An 18640-nucleotide genomic window follows, 5' to 3' on the forward strand; every position below is an offset into this window, starting at 1 on the left:
AGCCTATACTACCAGCACAAGACGAGGCTGACCGGCCACCTCGTGGCCGGGATAAAACGGCATATCAGGCAGGATACCAGCCCGCACCCCCACGCCAGTTCACTACGGCCCGGGGCAATATGCAGGACCTACGAGACATATTGGAAAACAGCGCAGGACAACCAAGATCGATCTACGGATCACGGGGGCGCGCCATAGCTCATGACGATGATCGTCATGCCAGATACAATACTAATAAATCCGGCCGGGCCGAACATAATCGACAAAACCTAATTGGACTGCGTCGCGACATAGCCCGACCCAGAGGCGCCGCACACCTCCTCTGCTTCACTGATGAAGTAATGGATCATGCATTCCCAGAAGGGTTTAAACCCGTAAACATCGAATCATACGATGGCACAACAGACCCCGTGGTGTGGATTGAAGACTTCCTTATCCACATTCACATGGCCCGTGGTGATGACCTACACGCCATCAAGTACCTTCCCCTTAAACTCAAAGGACCAGCCATACATTGGCTGAACAGCCTACCGGCAAACTCCATCGGCAGTTGGGAAAATCTTGAGGATGATTTCCTCGATAACTTCCAAGGCACTTATGTGCGACCACCGGATGCTGATGACTTAAGTCACATTACTCAACAGCCCGGAGAGTCAGCCAGGAAATTCTAGACTCGGTTCCTGACTAAAAAGAACCAAATTGTCGACTGTCCGGACGCTGAGGCCCTTGCAGCCTTTAAGCATAATATCCGCGATGAGTGGCTCGCCCGACACCTCGTCCAAGAAAAACCGAAGTTCATGGCAGCCCTCATGACACTCATGACCCGCTTTTGCGCGGGCGAGGATAGTTGGCTGGCTCGTAGTAGCACCACGCCAGGAAACTCCGGCACTCCAGATGTCCACGATAGTAACGGAAAGCCGCGGCGCAATAGACATAAGCGTCGAAACAATGGTGACAACGCCGAAGATACGATAGTCAATATTGGATTCAGCAATTCAAAATCCGGTCAGCGGAAAAAGCCGTTCAAAAGAAACAATCCGGGATCATCCAGTCTGGACCGCATACTCGACTGCTCGTCCCAGATTCACGGCACGCCGGACAAACCAGCCAATCACACTAACAGAGATTTCTAGGTGTTCAAACAGGCCGGCAAGTTGAATGCCGAAAACAAGGACAAGGGGCTGCACATCGATGATGATGAGGAGCCCCGGCGTCCGAACACTAGGGGACAGAAGAAATTTCCCCCCAGGTGAAAATGGTAAACATGATCTATGCCACCCACATTCCCAAGAGGGAACGAAAGCATGCACTGCGGGACGTCTATGCGATGGAGCCCGTCGCCCCAAAGTTCAACCCATGGTCATCCTACCCGATCACATTCGATCGTAGGGACCATCCTACCAGCATCCATCACGGCGGCTCAGCCGCATTGGTCCTTGACCCAATCATCGACCGATTCCACCTCATGCGAGTCCTCATGGACGGTGACAGCAGCGTGAACCTGCTTTATCAGGACACAGTGCACAAAATGGGCATCGATCCATCACGGATCAAACCCACCAAAACCACCTTTAAAGGTGTAATTCCAGGGGTAGAGGCCCGCTGTACGGGCTCAATAACACTGGAAGTGGTCTTCGGATCTCCGGCTAACTTTCGCAGCAAAGAGTTAATCTTCGATATCGTCCCTTTCCGTAGTGGCTATCATGCACTAGTCGGACGAACCGCGTTCACTCGATTCAATGCGGTACCCCACTATGTATACCTCAAGCTCAAGATGCCAGGACCTCGTGGGGTTATAACAGTCAATGGAAACACAGATCACCTCCCTTCGTACAGAAGAGCACTCAGGGAGTCCTGGATTAGTGGGTGTCCGGATGGCCGGACTATGACCTTTGGCCGGACTCCCGGACTATGAAGATAGAAGATTGAAGACTTCGTCGCGTGTCCGGATGGGACTTTCCTTGGCGTGGAAGGCAAGCTTGGCAATACGATATGTAGATCTCCTCCCATTGTAACCGACTCTGTGTAACCCTAGCCCTCTCCGGTGTCTATATAAACCGGAGGGTTTTAGTCTGTAGGACGAACAACAATCATACCATAGGCTAGCTTCTAGGGTTTAGCCTCTCTGATCTCGTGGTAGATCTACTCTTGTACTACCCATATCATCAATATTAATCAAGCAGGAGTAGGGTTTTACCTCCATCGAGAGGGCCTGAACCTGGGTAAAAACATCGTGTCCCTTGTCTCATGTTACCATCCGCCTAGACACACAGTTCGGGACCCCCTACCCGAGATCCGCCGGTTTTGACACTGACATTGGTGCTTTCATTGAGAGTTCCTCCGTGTCATCACATTTAGGCCCGATGGCTTCTTCGATCATCAACAACGACGCGGTCCAGGGTGAGACTTTTCTCCCCGGACAGATCTTCGTATTCGGCGGCTTTGCACTGCGGGCCAATTCACTCGGCCATCTGGAGCAGATTGAAAGCTACGCCCCTGACCATCAGGTCAGATTCGGAAGTTTGAACTATACGGCTGACATCCACGGAGACTTGATCTTCGACGGATTCGAGCCGCAGCTGAGCGCGCCGCACTATCATGAGGGGCATGATCTAGCTCTGCCGCCGGACAGTGTCCAGAAGGCCGCTCAGGTGTCCGCTCCGACCCTTAGCTCGGAGCCGACTACGCCAATCGAGGACGGATGGTTGGACACCGCCTTGGGGGCTGCAATCTCTATGGTGATCGAGCCGAATACTAGCCTTGTCCTTTGAGAAGCTCGTGACTCCAAGGTGCCGGACCCCTCTTCGGACTCCGGACCTTCCGCACCCCTTCCAATTGAACTCGATTGGACTCCGATCATGGAGTTCACCGCCGCGGACATCTTTCAGCACTCGCTCTTCGGCGACATCCTGAGTCCACTAAAGTCTCTCTCTTTATTAGGAGAGCCTGGCCGGACTATGGTCAGCAAGGTTGGGATGCGGACAACAAAGAAATTCGAAACCCACACACCACCCACTTCGTAGCCACTGTCGATGATTTAATCGACATGCTCGACTTTGACTCCGAAGACATCGACGGTATGGACGCCGGTGAAGGAGATGAACAAGAACCAGCGCCTATAGGGCACTGGACAACCACCTCATCCCACGATGTATGCATGGTGGACACACCCAAAAGAAACGACGACGAGGATCAAAAGGGCGCAAGGAGGGATGTTCCCTCAAAAAGCAATCAAAGCGGCGGCGTAAGTGCTGCGCCAAAGCCCACCTCGATAGAGACCCAGCCATAGAGCAGGGCGAACCGGCGGACGGCGAACATGCCGTCGAGCAACCGTCCAAACAGGGAAACTTGGATAAACAAACCAAACAACCCGTCCCCGGCGAAGATAATAGTCCGGACGACCTCACGCCGGACAAGTTGCTGGAGAAGAAGAACCTCCACCAAAGGCTTGTCGCCACAGCGCGTAGCCTGAAAAAGCAGAAGCGGAAGCTCAAAACAGCGGAAGATGCACTCAGAATCAGATGGGGCAAAGTACTCAACACCGCACACAAGTACGGCGACTGTTACCACACGAAGAGCTATCCGAAGCAAAAATTACTACCGGAATTTGATGAGGAGGCCTTAGAGCCCCCACAGTCAAAAAACAAGGAAGCCACCAGGTCGGATAGACGACCCCATGACCGACATCGAGCGGCAAAGGGCGCCGCACTCAATCCGGCACACGATTCGCACAAGGATTCACATCAAAAAGACGGCCCAACCAGATCTATCTACGGGCCAAGAAAGCAAGCTCTAGTAAGCAATGCAACGCAACAAATATCTGAACATCGCGGCACACCCAAATACAGGGGCGCCGCACATCCCCTATGTTTCACCGATGAGGTGCTGGACCATGAATTTCCAGCGGGATTCAAGCCCATAAACATAGAGGCATACGACAGAACAACAGACCCTGGAGTCTGGATTGAGGATTATATCCTCCACATACACATGGCTAGAGGAGATGACCTCCATGCCAAAAAATACTTACCCCTCAAGCTCAAAGGGCCAGCCCGGCATTGGCTTAAAAGCCTTCCCGAAAACACCATAGGAAGTTGGGAAGAGCTCGAGGATGCCTTTCGGGCAAATTTTCAAGGGACCTATGTCCGACCTCCGGATGCAGACGATCTAAGTCATATAACTCAACAACCCGGAGAGTCAGCCCGGAAACTCTGGAACAGATTTCTCACTAAAAAGAATCAGATAGTCGACTGTCCGGACGCCGAAGCCCTAGCAGCTTTCAAACATAGCGTTCGAGACGAATGGCTCGCCAGACACCTCGGCCAAGAAAAGCCAAGAACAATGGCCGCATTGACAAGCCTCATGACCCGCTTTTGCGCAGGAGAGGATAGCTGGTTGGCAAGAAGCAGCACCAGCGACCCAAGTACATCCGAAGTCAGAGATGGAAACGGGAAACCGCGCCGTAGCAAGGAACAACGCCGGATCAAGGATAACAACCCTAAGAGCACGACAGTCAATGCCGAATTCAAAAGCTCTCGGCAAAATCAGAAAAGGCCGCCCCCCAAAGATAATAGGGACGAGCTATCTAACCTCAACAAAATCTTGGACAAAATATGCCAAATCCACAGTACTCACGGGAGGCCTGCAAACCACACCCACAGAGATTCTTGGGTCTTCAAGCAGTCCGGCAAACTCAACGCCGAACACAAGGGGCTCAACATACCAAGCGAGGATGACGACGAACCCCACAAGCAGAGCACCGGAGAACAAAAGAAGTTCCCGCAAGAAGTCAAAACAGTAAATTCACTTCATGTGACAAAAGGGAAAAACAGAATGGCACCTATGGAAATACACGCCAGACGGCCTGTCCCAGAGGAGTCCTGCCACTAGTTGTTACAACCAATCACTGAGGGAGTCCTGGATTAGGGGGTGTCCGGATAGCCGGACTACCATCATCAGCCGAACTATCATCGGCCGGACTATCATCGTCGACTGGACTCCAAGACTATGAAGATACAAGATTGAAGACTTCGTCCTGTGTCCGGATGGGACTTTCCATGGCGTGGAAGGCAAGCTTGGCGATACGGATATGTAGATCTCCTACCATTGTAACCGACTCTATGTAACCCTAGCCCTCTCCGGTGTCTATATAAACCGGATGGCTCTAGTCCGTAGGACACAACAACAACCATTACAATCATACCATAGGCTAGCTTCTAGGGTTTAGCCTCCTTGATCTCGTGGTAGATCCACTCTTGTAAACATCCACAATATCAATATCAATCAAGCAGGACGTAGGGTTTTACCTCCATCAAGAGGGCCCGAACCTGGGTAAAACATCGTGTCCCTTGTCTCCTGTTACCATCCGCCTAGACACACAGTTCGGGACCCCCTACCCGAGATCCGCCGGTTTTGACACCGACATTGGTGCTTTCATTGAGAGTTCCTCTATGTCGTCACCGATAGGCTTGATGGCCTCTTCAATCGACAACGACGCAGTCCTGGGTGAGACTTTTCTCCCCGGACAGATCTTCGTATTCGGCCGCTTCGCACTGCGGGCCAACTCACTTGGCCATCTGGAGCAGATCGAAAGCTACGCCCCTAGCCGTCAGGTCAGCTTTGGAAGCCTAAACTTCACGGCCGATATCCGCGGGGACTTGATCTTTGATGGATCTGAGCCACAGCCGAGCGTGCCGTGCTGTCACGATGGGCACAACCTAACTCTGCCGCCGGACAGCACCTTGGAGGCCGCACACGAATCCGCTCCGACCCATAGTCCAGAGCCGATCGCTCAGATCGAGGACAGATGGTTGGACACTGCCTCGGGAGCTGCAACTTCTACGACGTTGGAGCCGAACACTTACCTTGTCCCGCATAAAGCTCATGACTCCGAGGTGCCGGACTCTCTGCCGGACTCCGAACCTCCTGCGCCCTTGCCAGTCGAATCCGATTGGGCGCCGATCATGGAATTCACTGCTGCGGACACCTTTCAGCACTCATCCTTCGGCGATATCTTAAATTCGCTGAAGCATCTCTCACTATCCGGAGAGCCCTGGCCGAACTATGGCCAGGATGGTTGGGACGCGGACAATGAAGAAATTCAGAGCCCACCCACCACCCACTTCGTAGACACCGTCGACGATCTAACCGACGTGCTAAACTACGACTCCGAAGACATCAACGGTATGGACGACGATGCCGGAGACAATCAAGAACCAGCGCCTATAGGGCACTGGAAGGCCACATCGTCACATGACATACATATGGTGGACACCCCAAAGGGAAGCAATAACGAGGAACAACGGGATGCGGCAGAGGATAATCCCGCCGATAAAGAACCAAAACGGCGATGTAGACGCCGCCCTAAGTCCCGCCTTGATCAAAGCAGCATTCCTAACGACCCAGCGATAGAGCAGGGCAAACCAGCGGACGACGAACAGGACGAACCGGATAATCAACCCCTTCACGGAGCAATCAACAGTCCGGACACACCACCGGAGCATAAGAACCTTCACAAAAGACTCGTCGCCACTGCAAGAAGTTTGAAGAAGGAAAAACGGAAGCTCAAAACAGCGGAAGACATACTCAGAATGAAGTGGAGCAAAGTACTCAAGACCGCAGACAAATATGGCAATGGCCATCAAACAAAGAGCTACCCGAAGCGCAAGCTGCTGCCAGAATTTGACGAGGAAGCCATAGAGCCCTCACAGTCAAAAAATAAAGAGGCCGCCTGGCCGGATAGACGGCCAGATGACAGGCCAAAAGCGACAAGCGGCGCCGCACACAAGCCGACTTATGATCCTGGGAAAACGGACTGCCCAACTAGGTCCATCTACGAGCCAAAAAAGAGGGCCCCAGGAAGTAACACAACACGACAAGCGTTCGAACACAGTGGCACACCCAAATACAGGGGCGCCGCACACCCGCTATGTTTTACCGATGAGGTGCTGGATCATGAATTTCCAGCAGGGTTCAAACCCATAAACATAGAGGCATACGACGGCACAACAGACCCCGGAGTCTGGATAGAAGATTACATACTACATATACACATGGCTAGAGGAGATGATCTCCACGCCATAAAATACCTACCCCTCAAGCTCAAAGGGCCAGCTCGGCACTGGCTCAAAAGCCTCCCAGAAAACATTGTTGGAAGTTGGGAAGAGCTTGAGGACGCGTTTAGAGCAAATTTTCAAGGGACTTATGTCCGCCCTCCGGATGCAGACAATCTGAGTCATATAACCCAACAGCCCGGAGAGTCAGCGCACAAATTCTGGAACAGGTTCCTTACCAAAAAGAACCAAATAGTTGACTGTCCGGACGCAGAAGCCTTAGCAGCTTTTAAACACAACATCCGAGATGAATGGCTCGCTAGACACCTCGGCCAAGAGAAGCCAAGAACAATGGCCGCGCTAACAAGCCTCATGACGTGCTTTTGCACAGGAGAAGACAACTGGCTAGCAAGATGCAGCACCAGCGACCCGAGTACATCCGAGATCAGAGATGGAAACGGAAAATCACGGCGCAGGAAAGATCAGCGCCGGAATAAAGAAAAAAGCCCAAAGGGCACGACGGTCAATGCCGGATTCAAAAGCTCGCTGCCAAACAATAAAACACTGCCTCTCAAGGACAACAACGACGAGCTATCAAATTTAAACAAAATTCTAGATCGGATATGTCAAATCCACAGTTCCTCCGGAAGGCCTGCAAACCATACCAACCGAAATTGTTGGGTTTTTAAACAGTCCGGCAGACTCAACGCCGGACACAAGGGGCTCGATGCGCCAAGCGAGGACAATGACGAACCCCACCAGCAGAGCACCGAAAGTCAAAAGACTTTCCCACAAGAAGTCAAAACAGTAAACTCACTTCATGTGATAGTACGGAAAACCAACAAGGCACTCGCTAAGACAAGTGTTGCACGGTCCACCCCAGCGGAACACCGAGATTGGATGTCAAAACCAATCACTTTCGACCATCTGGATCAGTCCAGAAGTATCCGGAACGCAGGATGGACTGCCCTGATATTGGATTCCATAATAGCCGGACTGCAATTCACGCAGGTTTTTGATGGACGGCGGCAGTGACTTAAACCTGCTATATCCGGCCACAATCTGCAAGTCGGGATAAACCCCACTACAATTCGGCATAGCCGCACTTCCTTCAAAGGAGTGGCGCCAGGCCCTTACGCCAGGTGCACAGGTTCATTATTACTAGAAGTTGTGTTCGGGTCACCTGACAACTTCCGACGAGAAAAGCTAACCTTTCATGTCGCCCCATTTAAAAGTAGCTATCAAGCATCACTGGGACGGGAAGCTTTTGTCCGCTTCAATGCAATACCACATTACGCGTCTCTTACGCTTAAAATGCCCGGTTCACGTGGCATCATTTCATTAAAAGGTCGCCTGAGACCCCGGACACGGCTGGACGAGTCCGGAATAAATAAGCTAGGGGCTACCTAGCCGCACACCCCTTCACAAGGGTTTGTACATATAAGCCATAACGAGCTAGCATAGGCTCAACTTTATTAATCTATATTTCAATTTTTTATGCACTTTCTCGCACGGTTTCTTTTCCAACTAAGTTCCTCTCTTTTTACAGATGAACAGCATGCACACCCGTCCAGGATACGGCATAACGGAGACACAGGCGCAGACGTGCAGTAGGGACCCATTGCAAGGACTCTTTTCAGACTAAGACCCTACGTAAACCTTTCTTACTGTCTCTTGTTGCTATAATCCCCTGGTTTCTCATTATAACCAGAGTGGAGACTGGCGTTTTGGCATCGGCCGCGCCAGAAGAACCTGCCCGTACCTGGACACAAGGGGCTTAGGGCATTGTTTTGCCCGCTATCGTAAAGACCGAACACCTTCGGGAGTGTTCGGCGTCTCGAGTTAGGCCTTATATGCATCAGCTCCGAATCATGTCTTTGGTCAAATGTTGGGTTTGCCCGGCTCCTGTGTTTTGCTGCCTTACGTTCCGTATCATCAGCTAACGTGGCACCAGGAGAACTACTGTGATTGTGCCCCAGTTCGGCTGGGCGAGCACCTCAGTAGAGAAAGCCGAAAACTGACTGTCATGATACAGCGAGAGACTGGTCAACCACTCGATCGACCATGGGAATGTTTAGAATTCCTCCGCTTTGACGAAGGGCCGTTTCCCAGCCAGGCACATACGCGCCCCAAATTCGGAGAGCGCGGTGCCCCCAGGGGCTATGTCGTAGCCCCACCCTCGAACTCCATGGCTAAGTGAAAGTGATAAAGCATTATAGTCCGGTTGCCTCGTTTGCTACGCTACCACCTCCTTTACAGGACCGAGACGTCGGATTAAGTGTGAAAACGCGCTATTTTTGGCGAACACCCCCGCACCTTGTGCGTGGGGGCTGAAGCCGACGACTGCCATCTTTCAGGTTATACACACGTATACATGAACAGCCGCATAGGAGATATTCTATTACTTGAATGCACAAGTATAAAAGGTGCTTACATCATAAATATTGTTTTACATCATAAAAACGTTCATTCGAATGTAACATTTTTTGAGCACCGCGACTCTATTACACGAGCACCACGCAGCACTTCGCCAAAATAGTGCTCGGCGGGTAACCGGTTATCATCCGAACCCGGGGTCGCAACAGCGGTGGCATCCATCTCTGTCCAATGTGTCTTCACACGGGCGAGTGCCATCCGCGCACCCTCTATGCAGGCCGACCGCTTCATCGCCTTGATATGCGGCACCGCCCCAAGAAATTGCTGCAATAAGCCAAAGTAACTCTTCGGCTCGGGCCTATCCGGCCGGACATGGGTCACTATATCCGTCATAGCAAGCCCAGACAACCTATTTAGCTCAGCCGACTCGGCCAAACGGTCGGTCAGCGGAAGTGAACGCTCCGGACTATGGAATTGAGACCAAAACAGCTCTTCCGTCTTGTGATCCTTCTGGCTTCGAAAATGCACAACGGCATCCGCCGCACTCGCTGCTAAGTCCATATAAGGGTCCTCTGGACCCCACAGTTGGCCCAGCTGAGCATACTTTGGATCCGTAAACCTTCGGTGCAGTAGAAAAGGCTTGCCAGCTACAATATCTCCGGCCTGGCACAGCTCTTCCTTTATAGCCCGCATTGCAGAGCGGGCATCCTTGGCTTCGGCGGTGGCCTTCCCCAGGTCTTCTTGCCCCGCTAGGCGCTCCTTCCCAAGAGCCTCATTGCGGTCGGTAGCATCTTTTAACTTCAAGGCCATTTCGGCCATCTCTTCCCTGCTCCGAAAGTGTGCGACCCTTTCGGCCGCTAACTCCTCGGCCGCCCTCGAGGCCGCCGCATTACTCCTTCTGGCCTGCTCCTTGGCTTGAGCAAGTTCGGCCCGAAGGCTCTCCACAGCAGCGGCACTATCTGCATTTCACACACATGTTGTAAGGAGCTGGCTTCGGCTCCCTTACCAAGTGACCGCATAGAAACACTTACCTTGCGACTCATCAAGTCGCCTGTTGACCAGCGTGATGTCCGCATCCGCAACAACGAGTTGCCGCTTTAGTTCAGCAACTCCATCAGTCCGGCTGGCCCCCGGACGACCCGCCACCTGCATCAGCACGGCGGGAATTTAAACCTGCGATTTTGATCCTCGGCACGCTGTCGATTTCGACAACCTACCGAGTCTCAGGGGCTACTATCTATACAGGGCACATTCTATATGCAAAACTGTTAAAAGATGTGTCATTTTTACGTACCTCAAACCCCGCCAGCAAACTCCTGACGGCATTATGCAACCCGCCTTCGGCGGACGAAATCCTTTCAATCACCATGCTCATCAATGCGTGGTGATCTTCTGAGATAGATGCCTTCTCAAGCAGATCCTTCAGCCGTACACCAGTTGGCGCCGAACTATCCGGCTTTGCCAAACCAGGGGGCTCCCTCCGTGACGACACTTCAGGCTCGTCCGCCCTATCCGACGGTGCCCCAGACGGAGGCGTCTCGCTTTCCATCATCTCCGGACGAAGGTCCCCCGAAGACGAGCTCATTTGTGAAGGATGGAGATCCGAACTACAAGGTAAAAACTTTAGTTATCCTCAGAAGCACAAATAAGGATGTCCATTATGATAAAACTCCTTTCTTTCTACTTACGGCTCGTTGGAGGGCTTATTCTTTAAGGGAGATTGTGCGGCCGGGGCCTCCCCGAACACAGGACCCTCTGGCGAAGATTTCCTCCCCCGCTTAGGGGCTTTTGCCCCCGGGTCCCCGGAGGCAGTCCTCTTCTCCCCTTGGAGGGAGGGATTCTCGATCCCCCCTCTTTCAAGAGCCTCCTTAGGCGAGGCAATAGCTTTCCTGCTTTCCCCTTCGCCTTCCTCTGGAGGCGCAACCTCAAGCATCCGAACCAGCACGGAATCCGGCGCGGTCTCGGGGAGGGGGGCCGGACACCATATCAATTTTGCTTCCGCTATCCACTCCTGTTTAGAAGGAAGTTGGTCATAAGGCGAATTATCGAAAGGCAAACAAACGGTATGTCCGGACTTGGAACTACTTACTTGAGAATCCAGGCGATTGCAGCTTAGGCTAGCATCCTCGGTCAATTCCGGACGCGCCTCTTGCGATCCGAAGAATAATTTGTACATCTCCAGGGGTGTCATACCCATGAAGTGTTGAAGAATCCGTGGGCCCTCCGGATTGAACTCCCACAGCCGGAGAGGGCGGCGTTTGCAGGGCGGGAGACGCCTAATCAGCATAACCTGCATTACCACCACCATATCAACCTCCCTTGTTTGGAGATCTCGAATCCGGCCCTGCAGTAGGGGCACGTCCTTTGACGGCCCCCAGTTGAGCCCTTGGTTGACCCACGACATCAACCGTCGTGGAGGTCCCGGGCGGAATAAGGGCGGCGGCTTTTGTCTGCGGCCCCTCGAAACGGTAATATAGAACCACTCTTGCTGCCATGGGCCGAGCTCCTCTTGGAAGGAGCCAGCGGGCCACGGGGCATCGTCCCTCCTACTTATGGCCGCCCCGCCGCACTCCGCTTGACGCCCCCTGATCATCTTCGGCGCCACATTGAAGGTCTTCAGCCACAGGCCGAAGTGAGGGGTGACGCGGAGGAAGGCTTCGCAGACAACAATAAATGCGGAAATATGGAGGATGGACTCCGGAGCCAAATCGTGGAATTCCAACCCATAGTAAAACATGAGCCCTCTCACAAAAGGATCCATCGGGAAGCCTAAACCCCGACGGAGGTGGGATACAAAAACGACATACTCGCCGGGCTCGGGGGTAGGGATGGCCTGCCCTTCGGCAGGCAACCTGTGCAAAATCTCATAAGCCAGGTACTTGGCCTCCCGCAGCTTTAACACGTCCTCCTCCGTGAAGGAGGAGGGCATCCACCGGCCCTGGAGGTCGGAACCGGACATCGTTGAAGGTCCGAAGCGCTCGAATCTGGAGCTCTAGGTGCTGGAACTTGGAGCGGGGAGAGGATTCGATGGAGGATTGAAGAAAAGAAACGAGCCTTGGTCCCGTTATAAAGAGGGAGAATACCAAGAGCCGTCTCCGTGACCGTTTGGGACTCGCCTTCGATAGAGGGGGCGTGGCGACGGGCGCGGTTGGGTTACCCACGTCCGTATTGATGAGAATCCCAGATTAAGGGGGAACACGATCTCTGCTTTGACAAGACGTGCCAAGGAAACCGCTTCGCTAAATGCGCTGAGGTGGTAGAGTAAAAAACAATTCAAGTAATGGCTTGGTAGTGGCGTGACGTCATGCCGCAAAAAACGTCAGCAGATTGAACTTGTGTATATATTATTCTCTCTACGGTGGAATGTGGAATTTATTTTGCAGAACCGGACACTATCCTGGTGTTCACAATCTTCTATCATTCGGAGGAGGAACCCGCCTTGCAATGCCAAGCAATATACACGCCGGACTTATCGTCATTGAAGCCTGGTTCAGGGGCTACTGAGGGAGTCCTGGATTAGGGGGTGTCCGGATAGCCGGACTACCATCATCAGCCGAACTATCATCGGCCGGACTATCATCATCGACCGGACTCCAAGACTATGAAGATACAAGATTGAAGACTTCGTCCTGTGTCCGGATGGGACTTTCCTTGGCGTGGAAGGCAAGCTTGGCGATACGGATATGTAGATCTCCTACCATTGTAACCGACTCTATGTAACCCTAGCCCTCTCCGGTGTCTATATAAACTGGATGGCTCTAGTCCGTAGGACACAACAACAACCATTACAATCATACCATAGGCTAGCTTCTAGGGTTTAGCCTCCTTGATCTCGTGGTAGATCCACTCTTGTAAACATCCACAATATCAATATCAATCAAGCAGGACGTAGGGTTTTACCTCCATCAAGAGGGCCCGAACCTGGGTAAAACATCGTGTCCCTTGTCTCCTGTTACCATCCGCCTAGACGCACAGTTCGGGACCCCCTACCCAAGATCCGCCGGTTTTGACACCGACAATCACCTTCGATCATCAGGATTACTCTAGAGGTATCCGGAACGCAGGCTGGACTGCCTTGGTCTTAGATCTGATAATTGACGGACTCCAGTTTACACAAGTCTTAATGGACGGGGCAGTGATCTAAACCTGCCATATCAGGACACAATCCACAAAATGGGGATACACCCAGCAGCAATTCGCCATGGCAACACTTCCTTTCAAGGGGTCACGCCAGGCCCAGATACCCATTGTATGGGTTCCCTCTTGTTAGAAGTTATGTTCGGCTCCCCCAACAAGTTCCAAAGCGAAAAGCTAACCTTCCACATCGCCCCATTCATAAGTAGCTATCAAGCACTACTGGGACGCAAAGCTTTCGTCCGCTTTAACGCAATACCGCATTATGCATCACTTACACTCAAAATGCCCGGTCCACGAGGCATCATCTCATTAAAGGGAAATATCGAGCGTTCCTCGAGCGCGGACGATGGTGCGGCTGCCTTGACAGCCGCACACTAAACCAGCTTTACTAGTTAGAGCACCTAAACAGGTCATTCAAGACCCCGGACATGGCTCGACGAGTCCGGTGTAAACATACAAAAGCTTAATAGCCGCATACCCCTGTACAAGGGGCTCCGCGCGTTTACACCAAGAGACAATAAAGCTCAATTCTACCCATTTTCTGTATTATACTTTGTTTATTTTAACATAGATTTCTCGCACGATTGTTTTCAACTAAGTTCCTCTCTTTTACAGACGAACACCGTGCTACACCCGTCCAGGATACGGCATAACGGAGACACGGGCGCAGACGTGCAGTAGGGACCCATTTCAAGGATCCTTTTCAGATTAAGACCCTGTGTAAACCTTTTTTACTGTCTCTTGTTGATAACATCCCCCGGTTTTTTGCTATAACCGAGGAGGAGGCTGACGTCTTGGCATGTGTCCACGCCAGAATTTTGCGCGTACCTGGACACCAGGGGCTTCTTACCAAGGGCTTTTGTTCAGCCCGTTTTTATAAAGACCGAATACCTTAGGGAGTGTTTGGCGTCGCAAGTTTGGCCTTATATGCATCAGCTCCGAATCATGTCTTTGGTCAAATGTTGGGTTTGCCCGGCTCCTATGTTTTGCTGCCTTACGTTCTGCTCTATCGGCTAAGGCGGCACCAGGAGAACTACTGCGATTGTACCCTGGTTCGGCCAGGCGAGCACCTCAGTAGAGAAAGCTGAAAACTGACTGTCATGATATAGCGAGAGACTGGTCAACCACTCGATGACTTGCCGGAGTCTTTAGGTGTCAGGACCCCGACTCAATGCCACATCGATCTAGCATGTAACACCTCATATCACCTTGCGGCCTCACGCACGGTATTCCCACGGGTGTCACCTTACCTTTGCCCGGGACCGTTTGCGCCTTTTGGCACACGTATATGATAGTGTCGCTAGCATCCATATGATAAGGAGCCCGGGCTGACATGGCTAGTCGTAAACCCAAAGTGGCACAGACTTACAGGGACATGCATCCATGACCCAGCATCGAACGTGTCGGTCATCAGCGAGTGAATCCAGGCTGTAGCACTGGGCTAGTAGGACTCCGGTGAACCGGGCTGTAGCGGGCTAACAGGACTCCGGTATTCATCGCGTGACATTTCCCCAAAGGGACAGACACATGAACGAAGAAGGACACATGCCGGCCAGCCTAAGTGTTCCGGAGCAGTAGCAAGCTACCATGGCTCAGTGGAAACACTAGGAGACATTTCCCGGTAAGCGAGGCTACTAAGGATAAACAACTAGATAGTCAGATCCCACACATACCAGACATTTCAATAACATACACACAATATGCTCGATATGTGCAAGTACAACATGGCATCACAACACGACTCTACAACTCAAGTATTTTATTCAATAGGCTCCGAGGAGCGAGATATTACAAACAGGTGTCTCACGACCCAACATTCAGAGCATACAAGTCAAACACATGCGGAAGCTTAACATGTCTGAGTACAGACAACTACAAATGAAAAAGGCTGAGAAGCCTGACTAACTACCAAATCCTGCTGAGGGCACAAGATCGTAGCTGAGGTAACAAGCTAAACATCAAAGTCCACGCGAAACTACTAGTGAGACTGAAGTCTCTCTGCAAAAACATAAAATAGGAAAACGTGAGTACAAATGTACCCAGCAAGACTTACATCAGAACTAACTACATATGCATCATTATCAACAAAGGGGATGGTGGAGTTCAACTGCAGCAAGCCAGCTTTGACTCGGTGGCTATCCTGAACTACGACTGCAAGTAACTCTTTTGAGGTGGCGCACACGAGTCCACATATTCACCAACCAATACACCACTATGGATCCACTCCCGTCTCCCTACGAGAACGCCATCCATAGCACTCACGCTTATCTTGCGTATTTTAAAGTATCCACTTTCACTTGTCTATGAACTGATATAAGCAACCCAGAAGTCCTTTACCGCGGACATGGCTATTCGAATAGATGATGTTAACCCTGCAGGGGTGTACTTCTTCATACACGTTTCCACCACTTAGCGTCTGCACACGACATGTGCTCGACAGACTTCAAGCGAAAGCCGACGTGGGTGTAGACCACGACCTACCTAAACACTCAAGTCTCTAGTCCAGGTTTATCGCCTATTCGGGTTCCATCCATGAGGAGATCCGGCCGGGGTTTCGCTCACAGCCCCAAACGATGTGAACAGGGTTCCGTGACACCAAACGGGCGCCCGGTATACCCGGCCACGTGCCTACCGCATCACAGCCCACCCCTTCGGTCAGCGCTGCGCACGGCCTCCAGCATACTACAAACACCAAAAACTACTTGCAACTCCTGGACAGAGGACAAGGGTGAATAAGAAGTCGAGCGGGGTCATATTTTAGGGCCCAATGCATGGTAGTTGCTGAATCATGGATCACAAACACATAACTCAGTTCCTAAGGACGGCTTCGATGAGACAACCCACCATGTACTCCTACATGGCCTCTCACCGATACCTTTTACCAAATCGTGTTCACACACTTAGCTTACACATAGTAGGACATGTTCACACACCTCTGATTCATTCCTGATGAATCAAACCTGACTCAACTCTAAGCAGTAGCAGGCATGACAAACAAACATGAATGAGTAGGCACAACAGGGCTCAAACAACTCCTACTCATACTAGTGGGTTTCATCTATTTACTGTGGCAATGACAGGTCATGCAGAGGATAAAGGGGTTCAGCTACCGCAGCAAGTAACAAATGACTCGTTGTTGTCCTAATGCAGTAAAAGAGAGTAGGGCGAGAGAGTAGGATTGTATCGGAATGAACAAGGGGGTTTTGCTTGCCTGGCACTTTTGAAGATAATATTGAGTCTTCATCAGTGTCAACGATCACATCATCGGTACAACGTCTACCGAGGGGGAACAACACCGGCAAACACAGAAGAAACACGATCAATGCAATGCACAATATGATGCATGCTATGACATGGCAATATGAACGTGTTTTGGGCTAATGCACCTAGCTATGATTTAAATGAAGTTGGTTTCAATACATGATTCAAATTCCAACTCCATATATGATTATTTAAATGCCCTTTATTTGTTTTGTCCAAAACAGAGGACAAACATTGTTCAAACATGCATGAAAATGGTACAGATGGATTCCTTGATTTTTTCTGATAATTTTTCATATATAATTTGTTTGATTTGGAGTCACGGTTGAATTACTATGATTTTTAGAAGTTTTAGCTATTTTCTGAAATAAATAAATCGTTTAGATTTATTTAAATCCAGAAAAGGGTTTATTGCGTCAGCACTGCGTAAGGGTGACATCAGAGGTCAACGGGAACGTCCAGGTCAAACTGATCAGTGGGTCCCGCGTGTCAGCAGTTAATTAGACTAACTAATTTTAGTTTAAACTAATCTGGTTAGTTAGCAGGGGGGGTCCCACTTGTCATTGACTCAGGGGAGTCAGCTTGGGCCCACCCAGTCAACGTCAATGGTCAAACCCGTCGGACCCGGTCAACGGCTCATCGCCGGCAAGGCCAGGGACGGCGGAGGGGTGCGAGTGTCCTCCTCCGGCGACCAAATGGCCGGCGGAGGGCGTCTACGTGACGCGGGCACTCATCCGCGTTGAGTAGTGGCAGCGGCTGGGCCTAATATGGCCGGAATCGTCATCGGTGTCGACCTCGGCAGCGGCCGGAGTTCGGGCGAGGTTGGGAATGGTGTTGTCGGGCATGGCGGGGCGAACGACTGGGTGCTACGGCCTCCTGGCGATGTGCTGAGCATGGTGACACGCTCGGTTTCGAGCTTACGCGTCTGTGGCCACGACGGTGACATGGCCGGCGGAGCCGAGCTCTCGGCTGTGATGGCCAACGGGGTTAGGGGGCGGCTCAAGCGACTTGGCTAGGGGGAGAAAGAAGAGGAGCTCACAGCGAGTTGGCCGGTGCAGAGTGAGAGGCCGGGGAAGCGTCGGAGCGAGCGGGGCGGCGAGGCAGATCTCCGGCGACCGATGGCGAAGGCGGCGACGATGGCGACGAAGTGGGGCCCTCCGGCTTGTTTCCTTCGGCGTGGAGAGGTTCAGCACGAGGAGGCGGAGCTCGGGCACTAGCTGGCTGGGCGTGGGGATGCTGGTGGCCGCGATGGTGACGGTCGGCATTCTCGGGCGGTCACGGCGATCGCAAGAGAGGGACAGAGGAGGAGTTGGGGACGAGGGAGAGTGCGAGGGGGTTCTAGGGGGTGGCGTGGAGCTGCGGGAGACGCCCAGGGAGAGGAGGAGGCAGCTAGGCAGGGTGGTGGCGTGGCGAGCTCGGCGGCGTCGCGGTGTCCCTCCTCTGCCCACTGGCACGAGGAGGAAGGCGACAGGGAGGAGGCGGTGGTGGGCTGGGCCGGCCAGCTGTAGTGCTGGGCCGGTTGGTGGCGTCAGGTAAGTGCCCCAGGTAGGCTCTCTCTCTCTCTGCTTTTTCTATTTATTAATGTTTTCTATTTTCTGCAATTGGTTTTGATTTGATTTAAAACATCAAATCATTTTTTTAACTTTCTGTAAATTGTATGTGAGCTCAGGAACTAGTCCAAGGTCACAGGAAACTTACAAAAATATTTGAACTTTATTTCTTATATAACAGAAATAAATTCAACTCAAATATGTCATTGGTTTAAGTCAAAGGCCCAAAATAAATATTTCTTTGATTCCAAAAATATTGGTTTG

The sequence above is a fragment of the Triticum dicoccoides genome, chromosome 7B (genome assembly GCF_002162155.2).
Source record: "Triticum dicoccoides isolate Atlit2015 ecotype Zavitan chromosome 7B, WEW_v2.0, whole genome shotgun sequence".
Lineage (NCBI taxonomy): Eukaryota > Viridiplantae > Streptophyta > Magnoliopsida > Poales > Poaceae > Triticum > Triticum dicoccoides.